General features: G+C 49.3%; 1 protein-coding gene and 1 pseudogene across 11 annotated transcripts in view; one reads left to right on the plus strand and one right to left on the minus strand.

The window, feature by feature from the left end:
- The window catches only part of EPB41L1 (erythrocyte membrane protein band 4.1 like 1), a 162555-nt gene that overhangs the window by 78143 nt on the left and 76260 nt on the right, over positions 1-8152 (minus strand). The window lies entirely within an intron of this gene.
- The window catches only part of LOC123522314, a 7621-nt pseudogene continuing 2534 nt past the window's right edge, over positions 3066-8152 (plus strand).

Genomic DNA, 8152 nt, shown 5'->3' on the forward strand with positions numbered 1-8152 from the left:
TACCGTTGCTCTGGATGTAGAAATAACAGCAGCAATATCAACCCTCCCACGGGCAGGGTGCTCTCCAGTCGACAAGATCCTTTTATAACCATCATTTGCTTGGACCTCAGTGATCAGCTCTTGGTGAGAGGGAGCGGTGGTTGGAGTAGTAATAAGCGTGGACTTGGGAGCCAGAGAGTGACTCCTGAATCCATTAGCTTGGTGACCTTGAACACGTTATTATATGACCTCTTTGAGAGCAAATGTGGGGAGATGAAATAAGAATAGTAGCCCCAGCACGTCAAAGAAGACACTCCAGTGGTATAGTGGTGCTTGATTGCTAGCCAAAATGCTGACGGTTCAAATCCAGCAGCTGCTCCACAGAATAAAGAGGCAGCAGTCAGCTTTCATCAAGATTACAGTCTAGGAAACGCTATGAGACAGTTCTACTCTGATCTACTGGGTTGCTATGAGCCGTAATCGACTCGATAGCAATGGGTATCGGTCAAAAGGCTTAGTGAAAAGTCAACAAGAGAGTGACTACAAAGATCACTCTGGCACAGTGTTTGACCCAGGACTCACAAACAACCAACTCACTGCCATCAAGTCGATCCCAACTCATAGCAACCCAGTGCAGAACCGCCCCTTGTGGGTTTCCAAGACTGGAAATTGCTATAAGAGTAGAAAGTCTCATCTCTTTACTTTCAAAGAGCAACCAGTGGTTTTGAACTGTTGAATTTGCAGTTAGCAACCCAACAAAGAGGCTTCAAGAAAAAAATTGTGATCCAATGCTTTTTTCCCATGAACTTTGTGAAGCCCTCTTGCAGATACTTTGAAAGTGATGGTCTGATCAGTAAGACTCCCACAAGTTTGCCCACTGAAGTCCAGAGAAGATAAAGAACTCAGTCAAAATGAACTCACCCTATGGCTCCATTTTTAGCCAAACAAGAGACAGGCCTATCAGGAGAGATATACCTCACGCAGGTATGCACACCTTAAAAATAACCAACCACTGGGGACCAAAGGGGCAGCATTTACCCAAGAACAGAGTTCAGAAGGGTTAGGAGAGCAGGAGGCGTGAATGGAAACAGGAAGCACAAGCAGGAGGTGGGTGAGAATTGTGGGCATTGCCATCAATAAAATATGCATATGAAATGTTGACCAGAAAACGAATCTGCTCTGGAAATCTCCATTCAATTCACAATAAATAGCATTTACCAAAAAAAGTAGAAAGGTAGAAAGAACTTGTCCCAGGACACTCGGGATGTATAGCAAAGACTGGGCAGTGGCCGATCATGGCTGAAGGAGAAGGTGGAAATTTCTCAGATGGGCTCCACACTGGGTGAGTGAAAAAAGGGAGTTCCTTAAGAAAGATCCTCTCACCCTTTGATGGCGACAGGGATGGGGACTCCCCTAAGCAGGCCAGCCCTCTGAGTCCTTGCCCGCCCCCACCCCCCAAGCGGTAAGAGAGGAGGAGCAGGGGAGAGGAAGAGCAGTGGGCAACTCACAGTCTCACACTATTGAACTGGCTCTCCTCACTTTATGTTCCTTTGTTGGAATAAGGCTATTGCTCATAATCACATTATTTGGAATCCAATAAAGCTGGGAACAACTTTTAAATGTCTATCCACAGGGAATTGACCCAACTGACCAGGATTTGCCCATAAAACAAATTAATTACAAAAGTTGTACTACCTACATGTTTTCAAGATAGATTTTATTTATTTATTTTATTTATTTTAAAAATCATTTTATTGGGGGCTCGTACAACTTTTTTTTTTTAACTACTGACCTTGTGGATCGCAGCCCAAAGCATAACCACTATGCCACCAGGGCTCCCTCGAACTCTTATCACAATCCATCCATCCATCCACTATGTCAAGCACATTTGTACATTTGTTGCCATCATCATTCTCAAAACATTCGCTTTCTACTTGAGCCCTTGGTATCAGCTCGTCATTTTTCCCCCTCCCTCCCTCACGAACCCTTGATAATTTATAAATCATTATTACTTTTTCAGGTCTTACACGGTCCTGGGGTGGGGGGGGAGCGGAACATTAAATAACTAGAGGAAAGTCGTATGTTTCATTGGTGGTATACTGCATCAAGATAGATTTTATATGTACTAACATGGAACCGTGTTAATATCTAGCTAAATTCAAATAGTAAAATAATATGCAGTTGATGGCCCTATTCTAATTTGTACTTGTCTATGTAGGCCAGAGAGGCCCTGGTGGCAAAGTGGTTAAAAAAAGTTGAATTGCTAATTGCAAGGTCAACAGTTTGAAACCACCAATGGCTCTACAGGAGAAAGATGAGGCTTTCTATTCCTGTAAAGAGTTACAGTCTTGGAAAACAAGGGCAGTTCTCCCCTGTCCTAGAAGGTCGCTATGAGTCAAAATCGACTTGATGGTAGTGGAGGAGAGAGGAGTAGGCATAGAGAACATTCTGGAAGGATACATTCCACACTACTCTCATTCACTATGTCAGAAGAGTAGTGTTTGAGCTAGGAAGCCCAGAGGAAAACACACTTCTGAATTATTGGAATGTTCCACTCATTAAAACTAACAGAAAAATAAATATAAAGCTAAAGATTTGTTTTAAATCTTATTTGCTTCTCAAAGTACCTACGGTATCTCCACTTTTGTCCGTTGTCTTCCAAGCTCTAATTTTACAACACCATTGAATGCTCATCATTTTGTGAATTAAAGAAAACATGAACGTGAATTATATCAGAAATACTTCCACAGTGTCACAGCATCATAATCTTCAGAGTCACCTTTGTCAGGGAGACCTGGTGACATGGTGGGTTAGGAGTTGGGCTGCTAACCACAAGGACAGCAGGTGAAACGACCAGCCGCTCGTTAGGGGAAAAACGAGGCTTTCTACTCCTGTACACAAGCAGAGTCTCAGAAACCCACAGGGGGAGTTCTCCTCTGTCGTACAGGGTCGCTGTGAGTCAGCACCGACTCACGGAGGACAGTGCATGAATGAAGTAGGGGCTTGTTACCATGGGAAGAGTTTTACCTGCCTTAACTCATTCAGTTTTGACAACAAACCCTAAGAGCAAGTACTTTGTTACCCACATGGCAGGTAGGAAGATTGAGGCTTTAAAAGATAGGAGCATTTCCTCAGTGCTAATGAAGAACAGCCAACTCTGGTCTCTGCAAGTCCCAAGTGCCTGCTGAGAACCTCTCCACCCACTGGATGGCTGGTGAAAAGAATGTGGCATGCGTGCAGAAGGAGACTCGGGTCTCCTTATTGGTGTGGGGTAACTTGGTATGGAACAAGCCACCCCTCTGCATGAATCACTCACCCTATGGCATAAAGAGTTATGGGTTGGGATGGTAGTTAAGTGCTCGAATGCTAACCACAAGGTCACCAGTTCAAATCCGCCAGCAGCTCCACAGGAGAAAGACATGGCTTTCTACCACTGTCAACAGTGAGAGTCCTGGAAACCCACAGGGGCAGTTCTATCCTATCCTTTAGGAACACACTGAGTTGGAATAGACTTGAGGGCAGGGGGTTTGAGTGTGATCAGTCCATAAGCAGTGGCAAGTCATAGAGCTGCCCTGCCCCTATGGAGGTAGACTGCAGCCTCGCCTCAAGTCCTTCATGCCCCATCACACACCTCCGTCACCTGGCAAGTTTTCATCAATGACACAAACTCCACACGTACTCCATACCCTGCAAGCGTATTTCTGTGGCTGTTAGCGGCTGCGTATTATTTTATCCAGTGGTGCTTCCAAAATGTACTCAATCATCTTCCTATTGTTGGACACTTAGGCCCAATTTGCCACTATTATAGTCAAAGCTCGGATGGAGATTCATCCAAAGGGAAAAAAATTCAAAAGCGGGGGTGGGGAAGGGAGGGAGGAGAGCCAGATGCACAAAGATGATGCTACCCAGCCTTCTGAATGATTGAAGGAGCTGAGCCCTTCATCTCAAACTTACCAGGTTCCCCATGGAATTCATGTGTCCCAAGGCCTTCCCCACCCAGAGCTGCTTGCCCCCACCTCCCACCCCCCATCACCACCAGTCAACGTAGGAGGCATCTTGGTGCGCCTTAAACCTTCCTCCCTTGCCACCCTTCTCAGTCCACTTGGTTAATGTTACCTCTGCATGAGTGCCCCTTCCTTTAGGTTCACACAGCTGTCAGAAGAACTTCTGAGAGCACAGTTCTGCCCTTCCCAGACCAAAACCCTGTAAATGTTCCCCAGGGCCTCCAAGCTCAAGTCAAGTCCAGACACCTTAGCCTGACATTTACGAGAGCAGGCAGTCGGTCCAGAACTAATGTTTACTGACTTCCTGTAATGCCAGCACTGCGCCTGGAGTTTTATGTAACCACAATAAATCCCTATAAGACCAATGTGCTCATCTATGTTTTACAGATAAGGAAACTGAGGCTTGGACCAGCCAAGAGACTTGCCCAAGGCCACATGGCAAGAACACAGCCCTGCTGGGACGGGAACCCAGGTTTGGTGAACCAGTGCTTCACCAAAGACCTACACAACCTGACTTTCTGGGTCACCTCTCAGCTCACCTACCCCCACTCCACCCCACCTGCTCCCCCCACACCAAACCAGTGCCATTCCCTATTTCTTGTCCCTCTGACCTGGGGGACGGAGTGTCCATTCACATTACCGCTATCAAAATCTGACTCAGCTCCCATCTCCTTGAAGCCTCCCCTGACCACTAAAATAGGAAATCACTCTTAGCAGGCGGAATGGTACACTCTCTACCCCAGCCGATGTCCCTGCAGGTCCGTAGCTCTCCCCTAGAAGAGAAGGATGCTTCTGTGTCCTTTCTACACCCCCAGAGGCTAGACTGGGCTGGGCACACAAAAGGTCCTCGGAGAAGGTTTCTCAAATTGAGTACCGCTGAGAATGACCTCTAATAAGAAACTGCAGGCTGCCTGGCAATAAGGAACCCAAACTCTGCCCATCCTGTGGGGCTTGAATCCTAGCTCGTCCACAACCTGGCTATGTGACCTTGAGCAACTGCCTTTCCCTCTTTCAACCTCAGATAAAAGGTTATCTGCCATGTGGGGAGAATAATACCTCTTTCACATTAGCTTGTGTGCCACTGCATGAGTTACACATGTAAGTCCTTATAACTGTGTGCTTGGCATGTGATACCCAAAGCCAAACAAACAAACCTATGGACATAGCATTGATTTCTACTCAGGGCCACCCTACATAGTGTTTCCAAGGTTATAAATCTTTAGAGCAGCAGACGGCCTCATCTTTTTCTCACAAGTGGCTGGTGGGTTTGAACTGCCAACCTTCAGGTTAGCAGCTCAATGCTTATCCAACAGTACCATCAGGGCTCCTTGGTGTGTAATACTAAAAACACACCATGCAAATGCGTACAGGGCACAAAAGAGGAAATGAAATAGCGAGCAGAGGGCATTGCCATCGTACAAACAGAAATGTTCGAATACTAAAAACAAACTCATTGCCATCCAGTCAGTGCTGACTTATACCAACCCCCTGTGGGTTTCCGAGACTGTAACTATTTACAAGAGTAGAAGCCTAATCTTTCTCCAGCATTGCTGGTGGTTTCAAACTGCTGACCATGTGACAAGGGCTGATGTCAGGGCTGGCTAGCCTTCCCTGATAGTCAGTGTGAGCAGGAAGTCTGGTGTTCCCCCATATCTGGGGACCCCGATCAGGAAACAGAAGGCCAGCCCCTCTCTGAGGACTCCCAGTGAGTACTCTGTGACCCACCGCAGTACTCAGGCCAGAGCCACCCATACCTCACCAGACCTCTCCACCCAGCCGGCCCTGGCAGACCAAAGAATTGACAGCAACTTGGTTCTCCCAGGTGCAGTGCCATGAGAATGGGAGGCACCCTAGATTTAGGCAATCCTGCTTTTTTTTTTTAACCTGTGTCACCTCAGGTACTGCGGTGGGTCACAGAGTACTCACTGGGAGTCCTCAGAGAGGAGCTGGCCTTCTGTTTCCTGATCGGGGTCCCCAGATATGGGAGAACACCAGATTTCCTGCTCACACTGACTATCAGGGAAGGCTAGCCAGTCCTGACATCAGCCCTTGTCACATCAGCCCTTTGCCTCTCTCTGTGCCTTTTTCTCATCCATAAAATGTGGACAAATAATAGCACACATTTTATAGGGTTGTTGTAAGATAATGCAAAGCACTGATCGCAGTGCCTGGCATACAAGTGCTCAATAAATGCTGAGGCTCTGATTGTGTGTCACAGGTATCACTCCAAGTAGAGATTAACATGCCCTTTTATGAGCGATGGGGACACAGAAGATCAGAAGAGGCCCCCAGCAGTGTCAAGCTCTAGCTAACATAGATGTGCTTCCCACCTCAGTCTGTTCGAGGCCAGAGACCTTTTCCCCTGCCCTCAGGAAGCTCAGAACATGCCTGGGCATCCAGCATTCTCTTGGCTCTGTACCCTCCTAAGAAGGTCTAGGACCACTGACTGCCTGTCCCCTCACACCCAGCCCGTTATCTATGATGCAGCTCTGGCCCCACTCCTTCCCTTTTGGGGCGCAAGAGCTGGGAGATTAATGAAAAGATCCTCCGGAGGAAACGGGAGCTGAGCAGAGTCCTTCATGAGGAACAGCCAGAGCAATGGGGAAGTAGGCATTTGAGCTGCAAGAGCAAGTGATAGAAGACCCAGGTACATTAGTGCTGGTCCTCCCATTCAGTGGCTAAGTGACCTTGGACAAGTCACTTGCCCCCTCTAGGCCTCAGCTTTCAATATTGACTGAGTAGGATCTACAGGACCAAGTGCTGTTCTCAAGTTGGGGTTCTGTGGAGGCAAGCCTTTGATAAATGCTCAGAGATGGCCTAGGACCGGTTCAAGAGAAACAAGACTCCTTGCACTGACCTCCTCCAGGTCTACCACGGGGGTGTCCCTGAGACCCCAGGGACCATGCTCTGTGCATGGGGTGGGACGTCAGGCAGGCTGGCAAAAGTCAGCTCCATCCCTGCACCGAACTGGCAGAGCCTCCCTGGGCCACGGTGGCTCAGAGAGGAGGCTGGCACAGGCTGCCTCTGCTGCAGGCTCCATCTGGAGGGATGGGTGGGCAGGCGGGCACACAGACTATTCTCATACCCTTGCCCAAGTCGTCCAGGAGCTGCTGAGGGCACCACCTCAGTCCCCAGCTCTCAACCCACATCAGCTGCAGCAGAGGCTGGGTGATTTCTCCTGCAAGGAGTTGAACAAGATGGGACACACCATGGCCCCCCAGAGGTCCTAAATCCAGCCCTCTTCCACTCCTGCCTTAGGTGCAGGGAGATGATATGTGGCTCCAGAAGTGACAGTGGGACATGTGGTGGGGCTCTCTCCCTCATCACTGGGTCCCCAGGATCCTGGGGGTGGGGGGGTGAGGAGGTGGGGGGAGAAAACAAGAGCATGAGACCAGCCAACCCACAACTCCTGCCTGGCCCTTGTTAAATCCCCCAAGTCCCCATGGGCCACCTTGGGCCTCAGCTCCCACACCCAGTGACTTTAGCATCCAGGCAGTACTCTGGTGATTGTGGACACTGCCCTCCCCCAACTCCTGGACCCTTCCTTCGCCTCTCTAAGAGTGAGGGTGCCAGACACAACTGGGGCTTGCAAGTCTATTCCCAAGACTCAGGGGGGCCAGTCACTGGCAGGGACGGGACCTAGCCAGAGTCAAAGAGGTCCCAGAGCTAAGGTCCATAGTGCCGCAGCTTTGGGGAACCTGGAAAAGGAGAAGAGAAGGAAGCCCGGATTGGAAAAAGATCCATAACCAGAGGGTGAGGATGAGAGGGAGAACTTCCCAGTATCCCAGCCTCCGACCAGGAGAACATCCTGCAGCCTCTGAAGACTGGGCAGCAGCGAGATTGAAAGAGCTGCCTCTGTGGAGAGCTGCAGAGTGGTCTCGGAAATAGAGTGGGCTAGCCATCCTAGCCCACGGTTCATCCCACAGCAAGCACCGGGCCACCTCCTGCCTCCCTCCCAGCCTCCGGGGAAGCTGTGGACATGGTTGATGAGAGGGCAACAAACAGCCCCACAACCACCAGGAGCCAGGGGGGCCAACAGTTTACAAATCAATTCCTCCCAGCCTGACACCACCCCTTCCCCTAGGGCTGAGACTGGACCTAGACTTACGAGCCTCCAGCCCCCAGAGCCACCTCAACCCCCGCCCCCCATGTGCCTACCTGGGCCTAAG

This window comes from Echinops telfairi, unplaced genomic scaffold (assembly GCF_000313985.2).
Source record: "Echinops telfairi isolate 266 unplaced genomic scaffold, ASM31398v2 ScPeMD7_5592;HRSCAF=6446, whole genome shotgun sequence".
Taxonomy (NCBI): Eukaryota; Metazoa; Chordata; class Mammalia; order Afrosoricida; family Tenrecidae; genus Echinops; species Echinops telfairi.